Source organism: Trachypithecus francoisi, unplaced genomic scaffold (assembly GCF_009764315.1).
Source record: "Trachypithecus francoisi isolate TF-2019V2 unplaced genomic scaffold, Tfra_2.0 Lachesis_group8, whole genome shotgun sequence".
NCBI lineage: Eukaryota > Metazoa > Chordata > Mammalia > Primates > Cercopithecidae > Trachypithecus > Trachypithecus francoisi.
In genome coordinates this window covers 85,306,886-85,323,994 of record NW_022681473.1, presented here as the reverse complement: position 1 = coordinate 85,323,994, position 17,109 = coordinate 85,306,886, and positions in this window count along the sequence as shown.

Genomic DNA, 17,109 nt, shown 5'->3' with positions numbered 1-17,109 from the left:
AGGGACATAATTGTGCTGCACATAATTAGGGCAAAGGACTCTTCATTACAACCCTATATTTCTATAGAAAAGTAGATGAAATTTTCATTAGTTTCCTAGTATAGACAATGGATCCAGACAATTCAGGACAGCAAAGGGCTGACATTCTTTATTCCCAGATTGACTTTCCAGTATCCAGCAAGGTGACTTAGAGTGCTGCATTTAGGATGAGAAGACTTAGGTTCAAATCCAAGCTCTGCCACTTACTAGCTGTGTGACATTGGGAAGAAGGTTTAAATGCCCCAAAATTCGGTTTATCCATCTGCAAAATGGAGATAATAACATCTACTTCACTCAGTTACAGTGAGGACTGGATGACCTGCAAGAACCAGCTCTGTGCTTATTCAGTGACGGGTTTAACCTTAGCCTCATGGGTCTCTGTGAGCAGACTGGAGTATGACACAAACACTGGCTTTGAAGATTTCCTTTTGCCCTTAGTATCAATAGCTGTGAAATTGTGGGCAATTAATTACTGCAGTCTCTCAGAGATTTGATTTCCTCATCTATAAAATGAAGATAATGTCTCCTTCCTGACTTATATTATATAGAACTTTTTGATCTGAATTTGCTTTGTAAACTAAAGCACACTGTATAGTGTCATGATGGTGCATCTCCTTCCCAGGGAAGACTGAACTAGGAATTTTTACCAAACTCTCCTCCTTCCCTGTCTCCCCAGACCCTCAACACTCCCCGCTACCTCCCCCAGGTCTCCCCCGATTGGATACCTTTCTGTGGCTAGTGTACTTCCCAGAAGATCAAACACAGAGATCTTTACTGGCTCCTCTCCAGGAAAGTAGGGCAGATTCTATTAGCCTGGAGGGAGTTGGGCCTGAAATTAAACCCCGAGGCACTCGAGGACTTGGAGATGCTAAATCATCAACCTTCCATTGGTTGGCCTGAGTAACAACTAAGCTCCTTAAAGTCCCCTAGAGAAATTCAGCAAGAATAAAGATTATTCACACTATTATTTCCATCCAGTACTTGTGAAAAACTGATGTGCTTAACAATACAGTTTTTATTCAATGGTGTGTTTAACCCTAGCTTATCCATGCAAATGTTTTCCATTAGTGTACGTGTTTTTGGTTTATCACACCCGCTTAGATCCTGGAGCCTCTAAGGAACCATGTTTCACCTGAAAAGCTGAGGATGATCACAATGGATGTCAGCTCTGTTCCCAGCAGACAGCCAGCTGGGGTTAAATAACAAGGCATAATAATTGCCTTCAGGAATGCTTTCTTCCAAGGAGGAAAAAAAAAAAAAAAGCACAAAACCTATAGCTCTCCAGGACTCCTCCCAGGCCCTAGACTCTGACCCGCTCTGCAAATGTCCACTTCTCAAAAGGTTCTGGAACGGTCTATTGGCATGTTCTTTGAGGCAAACAGCCTGACTTCCGCCCTCCCTTTATGGGGACCAAATTATCAAAGCCTTAGATGTCACAGAAAAGTGCCGGAAGAGGTGGGAGGAGAAAGGGATCACGTTTTGTTTTCTGATAACCATGAATTTTTGTTGTTTCATCTGGCTTTCAGCTTTCATCAAAACAAGTTGTTTACCGAGATTAATGTTGGGTATAATAAAGGCTCCAGACAGTTCTACCTGTGGGTACTGAGACTCAATAATGCCGTACTCAAATTACACTCTCTGCTTCCATGAGGCAGCTTCAGTGTGTTATTGTGAGCTGCTTTCTGCTGATTTAAAGTGAGATGACATGGAAACAGATTAGTGAAAACCACAGACATTATAAATTGCAATTTGGCCTCAAAAGATGAATGAAGAAGAAATGCTTTGATGTGTGATTCAGAGCTGAGCTGCAGTATTTACAGAAAAACATGTCTGCAGGGAAAGAGAGAGAGAGAAAAAGAGAGAGGCACAGAAAGGAGCCTTTGGGTATTGAAAAGGATATTTTCTCAAATTATAGATGACCTAAATAAATATGAGGGCTCAAGGAGAGAGCACAGGGGTTTTCTTGCAATTTCATTAAGCCTGTAAAGGCTGATACTGAGGGGATTTACACGATAGGACATCTGGTCTGATAAAACATTGCAGCACCTAATCTAATTCTTACCTGGCAATCCTGTAAATTCAGGGCTGCAGAGAGACAAATGGCTGCAGGGTCCTCCTGCAATACTTCTTTATACTTGCCCTGTTCCCCAATAAATGTTTCATGGCCACTGCCTAACCAGAACAGAGGCCCGCTGGGACATTCATCCCTCTGCCCTTCTCCCAGTGCGAGATATACAGCCGTTCTGAGTACTCTCTGGAACTCTGAGACTGAAGACTGCAACCACGGCAGCTCCCTGACCTTACAAGCAACTAGGATGTCCCCAGCCAGTGCCCACCTCTCCCTGCACTCCCACCTCAGGCCTTGACTGATTTAGACTTATTGGCATCATGAAATGTTAGATGAGAAAGGTCATTAGGGAATTAGAAAAACAATCCTTCTAAACTTACAAATGAATGATCTAAGGCTCAGAGAGGGCACTTCACTTCCCCAGGGATACACAGTTGGCTCTTGTGCAACCCATTGGGGAACACAGAACTTCATAACAGAATGAACATAGTGAAGCCCTAATAAAAACAACGCCTAAGAAGTGTGTAATGCTCTTCCCTCCAGCTTCCTATAACTGCTACCTGTAGAAATAAGGGGTGCTCAGAGGCGCTTTGGGCATTCCCCTTTCTTGGGATAAAAGGCACAGAAAAACATGGAATCTGTGAGTCAAATGTCAAATTAGATTTTACATGTAACTATTACTGCTGATATTTATTGAGCATTTACTCTGGACCAGGCACTGCTCATAGATATTAACTCACTGATTTCTCACAACCACACTAAGAGGCAGATACATTTATTCCCATTATACATATAAGGAAACTGAGATTTAGAGATATGACACAGCTTCCCCAAGGCCACACATAAGGAATGGCGAGGCAGACCTTTACCCTCAGCAGTTCTGTGTGAGCCCAGAGTCTGAGTTCTTTAACCACCGCCAGCAGATTTCAAACCCTGGTGTGTCTCTGAACCATTTGGGTGCTTGTGAGCAACACAGTCAGCTAGGCCTCTCCTCTGGACTCCTCCCAGCGCCTCCTGGTTCAGTGTCCCCAACTCCCAGTTCTCTCCCCATCCTTCTTTCATCCTGAAAACATTCCCTTGCCATTTGCATAGCTTATCTGACAGCTGATCACTCTCCCCTCAAACCTAACTGTGCCCTCTTGACCCCTCATTTCTTGTGTCATCTCCCTTTTAAGGCTGCTCTGGCTCTCTTTTTCATCATTGTCTTCTATTTATCCTTTCCCTGAATTCCCACATCTGGGCCTCCCAGGCTCCAGCATCCCTCTTTCCCATCTCTTTCCTCCCACCCCTCCGACAAATCTCACTTCAACCTTAGATCTGGTTATGTTTCCTGGTCTCCTCCTACCTATTTTTACTAACACAGACAATAATGCTTTGTAAACACCAGTTTACATTGACACCTGTGCTAGCAGTATTCTTACTCTATTTGGAGGCGAGGAGCTGGGATAAGGAGAATTTGTGCCAAAGCCAATCTCCTTTTGATGTCTCCTGTTCACCTAGCAATTATTCCTGGAACAATTTCTGTCTGCTGAGCACTTTGCTGTTGCCCATACAGAATTGAATAAAATATACCTCCTAGCCTCAAGAGCTTACAGTCTAGCTCTTCTACCTGAAAAATAAGAATACCACCTCCTTCTTCACAGAACTACCCTTCATTCATTTCCTCACTTAGCAGATTAGTATTAAGCATCTTCCATTGTGCCAAGCAACTTTTAGGAACTCACAAGAGGGACTTTGGTCCCTAGGACCTTATAGGGGGAGAGGTTCTGCAGAGGATTATAACTCAACGTAACTGTGGGAACCAGAGGAACACTTACCACCTACCAAAATGAGCCAGAAACATACTCCCTGAGGCACCCTGGAGCTAAAGCTTGAAGGACTAAATGGCTAGATAAGGAAAGGAGAAGGGAAGGACATGCAGGGAATGATAAGGGCAAAGGCAGAGAGAGACATTAGAAGTAGATTGTGTTCAGAGAATGCATATTGACATCTGGGGCTCTAGGTGGGGCAGCAGAAAGGGAGAACAGGAAATGAAAGTGCGAGGGTTGTCTGGGGCCAAAAATAGGAAGGACTTCCCTTTCTGCTCAGCCTGCTTCTCGGCCTTCCTTCACTAATCTAGGATGCTAATGCTGCTTTTCATAGGTTCGCGGGAGTGTGAGGCTTTCTCTCTACTTTTCACTTGACCTGTGTATCTCTTACCCATCGCATTGACCACCTCTATTGACATCCCTCAAGGATCCTTCTGTTTAGACAGTGACCTTGGCATCACTCCGCCCAGGACCTCTGTATGAGTCATTACCTCACCACACAGACCGCCAACCATTTAGAGGTCAAAGCTAGTTTATTACAGCGGAAAGAAATCTCAGAGCCCAAATGCTATACAAGTATTTAATTATGGGTGCACAGTTTAATTACTTAGTCCAGCTTTATATGACTTAATTTATAAATATAATTTACAGTTCCCTTGTTTCTTTCTCAAGCCATTTAGCTCATTAATAGTGCTGACTATAAGAGCTCTTCAGTCCTTTCCTGCTGGGCTGCAGGCCAGTGGTTACCAAGGTAAGGGGAAGGGGGGCAGGGATGTTGGGAGAAGTCTGCTCCTGCAAGAAACACTTTATCACTGGTGTTGCTAGGAATTTCCAGTGCATGGTGATAACAAAAAGCAGACTGACTTTTATTTGGTTTTATTATTGCTTTCAAAACTGTAAAGGCTAACACCCTCCTCCAGCCCATTGCCTGCACCCAGGATAGACCATTTGCCCCTCCGCCAACCCCATGCCTCTTCTCCAGGCACAACCTTTAGTTCCTCATTGAAGCCACTTCTCAGCAACAACCTTCTGGGGCTTCCTCTTGGGTCTCCCTAAGTAGCATTTCTTCATTCAACCAGTGTTTATTCAGTATCTACTATGTGCAAGACATTATTAGCAATGAACTGAAAAACCAGGGTAAAATATAATACAACAATTAACAGTTACTGCACACTCACTATACACCAGGCACTGGGCCAAGTTTTCGCAAACATTGCATTTAATATTTAGAAAAACCCTGGAAACAAAGCTCAGATTGTTTAAAACAGTGGCTCTTGACCCTGACTGCATATTGGAGTCACCTGGGGAGCTTTGACGCTGGAGCCGACCCTCTAGAGTTTTTTATTTAATTGGTCTGGGGTATTTCCTGGTCATCCAGATATTAAAGAACAAAACAAAACACCTTTTCAGGCAATTCTAATGTGCAGCCATGTTTAAGAGCCACTGATAAAAGTAATTTTCCTAAGATTCCACAAATAGAGCAGGAAAGACAGGCTGTCTGGCCAGCTGGCCACCTGAGCCCTACTACATGCAAGACTCAGCAGCACTAGGTCCTTTTACTACTAAGGATATAACAGAGGACATGTGCCATAAAAAACATAAGACACTATTAAAGTTCAAGGGACAATGAACTTGGAGAATTCTTCATGAAAGACCTAATTTATGGGTTATTGTTGTAAAGAATGTGCAGGCTATGCAGAAGTAGTCAAATGGTAGGGCAGGACTTCTAGGCAGAGATAACTACATAAGCAAAGGCGCGGACGTTGAAAAACATGGACAATATATAAAGATCAGTGAGCAGACACCATGTGCACTGCGACAACTGAGGGCAATTAGGCAGGAAAAGTAAGTCAGGGACAGTTCGTAAAAGACAGTTTGTCCCAAACCACTTCAGATTAAGGCGTGTGTAGAATAACGATCGTATGTGTAGTGTACATCGGGGGAAATGACAACGCTGCTGCGGTGGATCATCTCAGCGTATCTGGCACACCCACTGGGAAGCTTTGCTACAAAGCGTTGAATAGAATCCAAGAAGTGTGAGCTTCATTCTGTGCGTAACGGGGAACTGATGAAGATTTTATATTGGAGTAGGAGATTGTGATAGGATCCAAGTTGGATATTTTTAATACAAATCTAGGCATTGTCACGGTGGCCTTCAAAAGACAAAGACTTGACTTTGGTAAGTTTCTGCCAAGCGTGACTAATAGAAGACTTTCATAATATGTTATGATTTGCTATACAGGTAGTGTCTTTCCTGCTAGACTTTGAACTCTTTAACAAGAGAGACTGTGCTATCTATTCACAAAAAAATTTCAGTGTGTAGCACAGGGCTTGGTACACAGGAGGTATACAATTAGGAACTGACTCTGAACCACTCATTAAATTCCATTCAGCAGGCAGCCATCTATTTCAGAGTCAGGGAGCAAAAGATGATGCAAATGCATGTATATTAAAAAGAGAATAGAGACTAGAAGGCCCTGGGCAGACAGAACTGGTTTTTGGGGTAGTTCCCTTCCTCAAGCCTCTGCTCCTCTTCTGTAACAGGGACAATAAAAACTACCTAGCAGGAATGTAGTGAAATAGAACACAAGGGGTGCATGGCAAAGGCTTGTACCCGGCTGTCCCCCAAAAGGGGCATTTAATATTTAATTTTCAAATACTTTCAGTCCAATAATGAGGATCATATTAATAGTTCCAATTTGTATGAGTTACATTTTCCTTTGTCAATGTCTGTTCTGTTAGATGTGTGTGTGGCAGGGTTGCTGAGTTAATAAGCCTGAAGCTCTGGCTATTGCCCTTAGTTAGCCTTCCAAACAATCACCAGGTGTGAATAATCACATCTACTGTTTATTGAGAATTCACTATGTTTTAGGTCCAGTGTAATGGACCAATACATAACGTATATAGATAAAACATTAGATCCAATGTTACATATTATAGCTCACTTACTCATCTAACCCTACACAGGGGATGCCAAGTATGGCTCTGGGCCTGTTTTGCATGGCCCTCAAGCTAACTGTATATTTTAAAAGGTTTATAGAAACAAAAAGAATTTGATACAAAGGCTATCTGTATTGTAAAGCCTAAAATATTTACCCTCTGGCCCTTTTCAGAAAAAATTTGCCAATCCCTACCCTACAAGATAGGTACTAAAAGTGTGTCCACTTTGCAAATGAGTAAACTGAGTTTTAGAAAGGTAAAGTAATTACTCAAGGCCAGACAGATAAATGACAAGTCTTGGTTCTAAATCTAATTTCATACCCAGGGCCTTAAACACCAGTTTTATTGCCTTAAATTACAATAAAATGTTTCCTTTCCCTTTAATGTAAACCCAAACTTGAGCCATCCATAGCTTGTTCCTAAAGAGTTTGTGACATGACTTCTCTGCTGCCGACATCCCTGAACATGCCGCATCTCACCTCTCCTTATGTTAAAAACGAAAAACAGGCTAGGCGTGGTGGCTCACGTCTGTAATCCCAGTATTTTGAGAAGCCGAGGTGGGCAGATCACCTGAGGCCGGGAGTTCGAGACCAACCTGACCAACATGGACAAACCCCGTCTCTACTAAAGTTACAAAATTAGCCGGGCGCGGTGGTGCATACCTGTAATCCCAGCTACTAGGGAGGCTGAGGCGAGAGAATCACTTGAACCCAGGGGGCGGAGGTTGCAGTGAGCCGGGATGGTAGCTTTGCACTCCAGCCTGGGCAACAAGAGCGAAACTCTGTCTCAAAAAAACCCAAAAACAAACAAAAACCAAAAACCTGGCCCCAATTGTCTATCAGTTTCCTCTTCCATACTCCTCACAGAGTTTCCAAAGCAGCAGAGGGTCAAGGGCTTGCAGGAGAGTTACAATCCACAGGAGAGCCTGCTGAGAAGGAAACAAAGTTCATTGTCTTCAGGCAGTCTGGATTCTAGCTGCGGGGGAAGGAAGAGAACTACGGATTTCCTTCCAAAGGAAAGCATGGCCAGGGGCTTCTAGTAAGCACAAATCCAAGCCACCTCCTTGTCACTCTGTCTGGGTTTGGGGGGAAAAAGACACCTGAAAACCACACTGGTTCAAGCTCCAGCAGCTCGCCAGCTGAGAAGAGCAGCTGCGCCCCTTTCGTCTGTTCCATATTCAGCAGGGTGATTAGCTTCATGTTCTGACCCGGAAAGAATGATAGAATGAGGCCTACAGTAAGCGCTGTGTCATCCTGTCCAGCTGGGGAGTGAGGTGCCCTGTTTTATCAAATACACTGTTTCATGGAAAGCTGCCTCATATGCCATCAGTGGGCATCCAGGATGCAAGAACACAGAATTTATAAAATACACTTTGTACCTAAACTATGCAGAAGGTAATTCCATCTTTTTTTTTAAGATGTTGCCGCAGTCATAGTGCCTCAGGGCACTGTCCTGGAAGGAAGAGGTGCATAAAATGGAAATCACATTTATCAAGTTCTATGCTGCTGCTAATGCTGAACAGGATACCTTAAATAAATATGGCTTTTAGCACTGACAATCCCCAAAGCTTGTTGTATCTACTTTATAGAAGAAAAAAACTCAGATTCAAGGTGGGTTCATTCATTCATATGATATTTAAGTGCCTCCTATGGACCTCAGCACTGAGGACACCAAAATGAACAATAAAGGCCCTGCCCCTGCCTCACAGAGCTTGCATCCTTGTAGGGGAGTGTCAATTCAACAACCACACAAGTAATTAATTAATTATGGTAGGGCAAGTGAAAATGCTGTGAGAACAAGTAGCAGAGGGAGCCAACCCAATCTGGAGATCCAAGAGGACCTCCCCGAGGAAGCGAGATTGAAGTTGAGACCCAAGGAATGACTTAGGAGGCGGGCAAATGAGCACTCCCTACACCAGCACCAAGGAGCCCCAACAGCAGAAGGAAGCATGGCCTTTCAAAGAAGGGAAAATACGCCAGGACAGGTAGAGCAGAGGACAGAGGTGGAACCATCATAAGGTGAAGCTGGTAAGACTAGTACAGCCTCAGCCACCAGCGCCAGCCTTGCAGACCAAGCAAGGATATTGGACTTTATTCCAGGAAGCGGTGGAGAAACACAGCAGTCCTTCAGCAGGTCAGACTTTCCAGTAAGAAGCAAGTGATCAAATCGAGGTTGGAGTCTAAAGTCCATACTTTTTACACTGTGCCCAGCACATTTATGTGATGGAAAAAGAAAAGCCCACGGGTATGATTGATTGATAGGATCTTCTAGTTTTTAGACAGAGTCTGGAGTAGAAGAAAAGCCCTGGGGTAAGAGTCAGAAATCTTGGGTTCTAGTTCTGCCTCTGGCCATTCCTAATCGGGCAGCTTGACTGAGTCTTTTAACCTCTGCAGACCTCAATTTCCTTACTTCTAACAGGAAGTGTTGGACTAAAGCCATGCATACCCCATAGTAAATACTTAGCAAATCTTAGTGGCTACTTCTATCATCCTCTTTGCTCTCTAATATTCTCTGACTCTCAGTATAAATTCCATGACTGCGATTGTACTTTCTCAGACTCTCACTTACCAGGCATGGTAATCAACCTTAGTTATCTCTAGAGTAAGGTGGTATAATTATTCTTTTGACATAATCCTAGAATTCTCAAATAACAGTTAGGAACTCTCGTCTCCAGAAGGAATCCTGGATTTTATGGCTCACTTAAATGTTCACATAATTGATTTGCCCCTCTTACAGTATTTATCCATATAACCCACAGGCAGAAATTTAATTATGGTTCTGAAGGGACTTACTGTTATAATATTGGCAGAGTTTTCGTAGGTTAAGCGATAATTAAAGTTCAAATTTCACAGAGGTCAAACAGCTTTTAAGTATGATTCCCCCCACCACTATATTATAACAAAGACAATTTGGTTTTTGAAATGCAAGATAATGTTAAACAAGAAATTATTTTCTACATTATATGTAAAGTTGTGCTTGCTTTTATTTCGTTTCTTGATTTAGCAATAATAAATTTTCGTGTGTGTATGTGTATTTGTGTGCTACAGCATATTGATGTGATTTGGGAAGAACTGGGAGGGCTATTTTTTATTATTATAGCAAATATTTAGCCCTAGACCCCTTCCTTTATGACTACCCATACCCCATCACTCACCAAGTTTTTGGACCTTCTCTTTTCTTTGCCCAGCTGGTGTGTGCTTTCTCTGGTAATGCAAACTCATTTTAATATTAGCTTAAGCAAGGCATAATTAGGAACACAAATCTGCTGCTGCAAAAAAAACAATGCAATTCATTCAAAAGCCAAGATTCAGTGACTTTTGGATTGTCTGTCGTTAGGCTTTTTTTTTTTTTTTTTTACATTCTAATCTCTCTCCATTCCAGTAATTGAAAGCTGTCTGCATATTTAAGTATGCAGCTGTAATTGGCCCACTAATATACTCTTCCCAGCAAGCTCTGTTATTTTGCAAGAAGAAATAGGATAGCTCATCTCCCTTTTGCAATCTTAGTAGAAGAGGAGGATGAGGTCCTATCTAGATTCCTCCTGTGCTACAGACACAAGAATAGAACTCACTATATGCTGGAGCTGAGTCACACATCAAGGGTAATTTTTATACTGGGTACTATTTCTTATCTTCCATATTAATCTTTTCTTGAGCTCTGTCTTCATGCTTAACCATTTTCCCTCTCCTTCAACAGATCCATGTTGTCTTAAGGCCTTGTGACTTTATTCTTTTGTCGACATTACAAAGTAATCATTAACCACTGAATCGTCAACTTTTGTCATTGGAGGACTTCATAGTCGGCACAAAAGGGATCATGTCAAGTGCTCTTTCATAAACCTTTGTATGTGCATTTGCGTGGGTGACTGCAAATTTGTATGTTAGCAAAACCTAAAATCAAAAATGAATTTATAATACATCAAAGTCAGAGAGAGTGTCACACCATGATTGGGCATTATGCAGGTAGAGGACCTCTATTATATAACACCAACAAGGTAACGAAATCCTACATGATTTCACCTCTGTGTTTCCAGCTTCATCTCCTGACACTCCCATACTGCCTTCTCTATGCTCCTGCCATACTGACAGAATACAGCCCTTGAAATCCCTGCTCTCTGCCTCCTCTAGGCCTCCACACATGTTCTTGTTCTATCTGGAATCCTCCTGTGCCCCATCACAAACTATTTACTCCTTATTCTTCAGGCCTCAAGTTCATTACCACTTCCTGTGAAACTTGGCTGTGGACCTGGATCCACATACAATTGCATAGGCTTTCAACCACAGCAAACATTTTAAAACTCTTTCATCAGGCAAGTCTGCATGCTAGGCACTGGAGGTAGAGGGAGCAGGGGAAAAGGGCTTCAGGGGATCATCCAAAGGCCTCTGGTATGCCCATCTATGGTACTTCCAGACAAGACTCTCTAAACTGCTAGTGTCCTTGTATTATGAACCATCTGATTTGCTGACTCTTTATGCCATTTTGTACAGGACTCTACTAATTTTCACATTCTAAATTCTTTACAGAAAGGATCTACCTACAAAGCTTAGCACTGATACGAACACATAAGAAATACCTGACAGACACCATTGACTAATTATCTATTGACATGCCATTGGGTTGACTTCCACATGAGTCACTTAGCAACCTGGTGAAGTGCCCAGGAGATTGTAAACTACATAAAGAGAGAGACCTTGTCTACCATATTCAGCATTTTCCTTAGGACTGAAGCAATGCCTGGCACACCATAGGCACTCCCTAAATATGTATTCAGTAAATGGATGAATGAACAAATAATAGAAAGCCAATGGTGAACACAAGTTCTGCCCTAAGGGAAATTCTAGACAATAGCAAGAGACATGTTCTCCTCTCTCCTCCATAACTCTTACCTTCATTGAACATTATTTACATTTTCTCCCTCATTTCTTCCTAAAGATCTTTCAAAATGGAGTCTTTACTCTTTTTATAGGAAGTCCTTGTAAGGAGAAGTAATAATCTCAGCAGAAACACAAAGCCGGAACCTTCATCTCCTGCACAACTTTAGAAAACACTAGGAATGGTGGTTGGAATGACTGCTGTCCCCTAGAAGGCTTCACAGAGGTAAGGTTAAAGATAAGCCATTCAGTTTATGCCCTTGTTTGATTGTGTACAGTCAGAGACAACCGTTAATAATAATAAGAGAAAAATCCGCAATTCAATATAAGCCAATATGTATTAATTCTGCATTGGGTATTTGAAATTTGAAAAGTGAAAAGATAAGTAAGAATAGAGTGCAGTGAATGAGAGAGAAAGTAAACAACCATCATATAATGTGGTAATTGCTATGCTAGAGGGATGGACAGAGTGCTCAGAGAATAATGAAGAGAGTGCAATTAATTCTGTCTCAGAGCATGGGGAGAAACTTTACAAAGAAATTTATCATTGAGCTAGACCTTCAAAACAGTAGGATTTTGCAAGTAGAAGAGGTTAGATGGGCATTCAAAATGGAGAAGGCATCATGAAGGCATCAAGCATGCATCAAATTCCAGGAGTCACCCCGAGATGATTGACAGTGTAACTAAGATAGAGGTTCCTTGTTGAGAAATTTTAACACCAAAGAGTTTTTTTTTAACCTCTACATGAAAACAGTCGTAGCTTTAGCATCTACCAATTGAGAATGCACATAACAGCAAAATTTACTACATGTTTAGTAAAGTTTTTGAGCAAATGTGTGTTTTATCAATCACTCTAACACCTACATACAGTAAAAGAAAAATGTGGTATATAATGTAAGACTTAATGTTCACATCTATTTCCGTCCTTTAAATGTTTCATTGAAACAAAAATGAATAATGGTTATCTAAGGAAAATATTTCTAAGGAAATGGTTGTCTAAGGAAAATATATATAATATATAAAATTATATATATATTTATATATAAATATATTATACATGATATATATTTATGAATACATATATAATATATTTATATATTATTATAATATATAATATATAATTAGATGCAATATATAATATATAAATATAAATAAATATGTCTAAGGAAATAGTTGTCTAAGGAAAATCTTCCTGGAAAATACACCTTGTGAGAGTATCAGAAAAGAAAACTAGGGCTTTAGGTAGTTCTTGAACCTCCCACATAGACATACAATAGTGTGTTTAGGGGGGAGGGGAGGAGCAAGTTGAGAAATTACAAGGAAAGGCAACTCTGCCCTTAAGTGAAGTACTGTCTTCCGAAGTTCTCTGCCACCAAAAAAAAGCCATCCTCCTCTGCAAGTGTAGGTAGGAACCCCCAAACTGCATTCTGGAGAAAAACCTACTTATAAAGAGCCTAGAAGTAGCTCTTTAATCCAAGGATCTATACAGGCGCAGAAAAAGTATAGCTGATGGCATAACCCTCGCTCATAAAGATGAACTGAAAATTATCAACAGATATTGGAAGAAAACCAACAGCATATCAAGAAAAGGACCAAAATCACAAAGGAAACAGATAATCCAGGGAACAGAAAGAATCTTTTCAAAAAATTTTAATTAAAATCCTCAGGTATGCAAGATGTTGCATCAATTAAACAAGAACAGAATGCTATGTAAAAAGGAACAACCAGTCCTAAATAGGAAATTAAAAGTTCTAAGAAATTTAATAAGTGGACAGGAATATGCTGAATACAGCAGACCCCAAAAATACCTCAAAATAATTTAGATACCCCACAAAAGTTGAAAAAAGCTCCCAAAATTTGGATCAAAAAAGCATTCTAAAAAGTAAAATGTGAAAGAAAAAATAGTAGACAAGGAGAAAGAGAAATATGAGTGGGCAATAATGTAGTGTTACTTTCTGATCTTTCATAGTCAATAATTCTCTCCAGCTAATGATAACAAGAAACAGAAGGGCAAGTATATTTTCTAAAGTTGAGTGGTTACCAGTGAAATTAAAAACACAGCCTGTCAATAGTGACTGCTTTCAGGACATGAAACTGGGAAACTGTCTTTGGGATGAAAGAGTTCCTTCTATGGACTCATATATTTTCTTTGGGGAAAAAAAGACCACATTGCATTTATTTTAATGTTTTCCATAAAGTTATCCTTAGAAATTATAACCCATTGAAAGAATTGAGACACCATTTCCACATTCTCCAAATCCTCAGCACCCGTAAGAATTGCTTAAGGAAGGCAAAAATCAATCTATTCTCTGCCAAACAAGGGGTATTTTGTAACAAGAGAAACCCCAGAAAGAAGAGCATATCCTGCTGTGTGTCAGAGGCTTTTCCAGGTGCTCTGGATAAAACAGTTAATAAACAACAAAAATCCTGCCCTCATAGAGTTTACCTTCTTCCCTTAACACATAAAGCCAGAGTTATTACTTTGCAATTAATAGACTCAATGTCATTTTAACTGAGGAGTATTTCTCAGGTGAGAATAGACCATATGATCTTCAGAAGAAAAAAAAATTAAATATTTTGCAATTGTGAAATTATAATTTAATGTTAGGTAAATTCAGGTGGAACCCATCATCTCCCAATCCCCCTTCCCTACAACACTCCATGCTGAGAAGAGATCTTCCCAAGATATTTTCCTTTTCCAAAGGAGAGGTTGGGGTGGACCACCCATAGGAAGGATTTTAAAGAGGAAGTTTCAGGAAGGAGACAACATAGGGGAGATTAAGGCAGAGAATGAGAGAGTTGCCATGAGGGACTAGAAATAGGGGCACCTTTGTTTGGTGTGGGGGAACAGGTTAGGAAAACCACCACTACCACCACAACTCCCAATTATCAGGCTCTGTGCCCTTTAGGGCTGATTAACTGAACCCTTGAGTAAAAGAACTGCCTGCTCCTCCTGAAGAGTTTGCTGAGGCATGGTCCTGGGGCAGACATGGATACACTCAAGAGCAGGCAGGCTCTCTGATCAGAGGGCATCTTGCAGGTTCACAAATCAGGGATAGTTTGAAGGATGCTTGTTTGGAGGAGGTGAGAAAAGAGGCCAGAGAGGTATATTGGGCAGATTTTGAAAACCACCTCTTGTGTTACACCAGAACTCCAAAGGGAAGTCAAGAAATATACAAAGCCACAAAATGTGCAAATAAGAAAGGAGTAAGGGAGGAGAAGCCTTTTAAGAAAGAAAGAATATGATCAGATCTGAGTTTTAGAAACATGATTCTGGTAGTATATTCATAGTGCACTTGAAAGAAAAGAGATTCACAGACAGGGAGCTCAGTTAGGAGGTTGCTGTAATTACTCAGGCAAGAGATGCCCTAAACTAGGGTAGTGACAGTTGGGAAAAAGTTATATACCTCTTTTGTGCTATTTCAAATTCTTCCTGCCCTACCCTTTACTCTGCGCACTGTGGCCATCACTATTTCTGCGCAGACTTCAACTAGCTCTGGGCAGGTGCAAACAGAGCATGGAGCCAAGACCATGTACTCCATGCTTGACCTGATGTTACTGCATGGAATGCCCCAGGAACCTGCTCTGCAGTCTCACACGCACAAGCCAGAAATACGATGATTCTAATCCCCATGAGCATTTATCTCAGTCCAATTTGTGCCACCACTGCTTCTTTCCAGCCCCTCTGCCACATGCCACATGGTTGAGTGATGGTAAGGAAGAGTTCTCTGCATGGACAATAGTGATGCATTTCACAAGACTCTTTAAAAGATCCCACAGGATCAAAGATTTGCAGCGGTGGCCAACTCAGTAATATAAACTTGATAAACTTTTTGCTCCTTGTCTGTTCATTCTGCTATACCTTTCACTGCTCCCTGGGTCCACTCTCATATTAAACCACTGTATACGAGACTTGTCTCAGGCTTTGTTTTGTTTTTTTCCCTTCAGTGGTTGCATCACCTAGGCTAAGGCAGATAATCACAGAACCTGATAACTTATACCATGTTGGGGAAAGGAAAGAAGAAACTTATAAGATGGCTGAGTTTCCATTGTGGGTGATGGAACTGGCATGTGCTGAGGCTATCTGATATGACCGTGTCTGTCTCTGACACATGCATACATGCACACACATGTACATATACCCACAATCCCCTTTTTGTTTGTATATGACTAGAGTCTGGCTTCTGGCTTGTGAGTAGCCAACTTCCTTGTAGTTCTGACGTCCTTAAGGCTGTTTGTTTTATGATTAAAATTATTTTGTTCTTACCCCACTCCTTCTTCTCCTCATCCTAACTCTGTTCTCTTTTCTCCCTTCATGTTTTTCTTTTTTACTCATATCACAAAAACTAGGTTTTTTTAAGACAGGAAGGCAAGAGTAAAGGTAATCCACCACTTTTCAGGGTAATTTGTTATCATCTCCTGGTTATTTGGGGTCTACTGGGGACTGACCACCTAGGTTTTTGTGTCATGCCGTCATCATTTCATTTGTTTTACCATCCACTGGATATGAAGGTGGCCCCTGTACAGGTAGGGTTTGCAAGCAGCCTGAACTCCCTCATCAGAGGCTTTGTCAGTGTGCAGTATTGTGTTGAGGTGGGTGGTGCAGCAGTGTATAATTTTGTTTGTCAGTGAGTCATGTTACAATGAGACTCACATTACATAGTCACAGTGACAAAAATGTGAGGCTGGAAACGTGAGCATTTATCTCAGTCCAATTTGTGTTACAAGAACAAAATACCACAGACTAGGTCTTTTATAAAGAAAAAAGTATTTCTTACAGTTCTGGAGGGTGGGAAGTCCAAGATCAAGGGGCTGCCATCTTGTGAGGGCCTCTGTGTTGTATCATCCTATGGTAGAACATGAGAGGCTAGAGAGCACATGCGAGACAGGGCAAGAGGGCTGAGCTCATTCTTTTACCAGGAACCCATTCCCAAGATAACTAACCCACTCCTGCTTTAATCCATTCATGATGGCAGAGCCTCATGACCACATCACTTCTTAAAGGTTCCACCTCTCAACACTGTTGCATTCGGGATTGAGTTTCCAACACATGAACTTTGAGGGGACTCATTCAAACCACTGCAACATTCAATTCAACAAATATTTATGGAGCAATACTTTCTTACTCTGCCTAATCAGACTCATTGGTGCAAAATCTTAGGCATTTTTAATTACACAGAGAACGCATTTCTTTATAACTCACACCCCAGAACTTGAAGTAAAGCAAATCAAAGTGGAGGCCAGTATCCTCCATCTGTAAGCCTGCATTCCCTTACAAATGGTGACAAAATTCCACCACTGCTTCGTTCCAGCCCCTCTGCCACATGCTCTTCCCTTTAGTTTCTCTTGTCCAGGTTACAGAAATCCAGTTCCTTTCTTATCA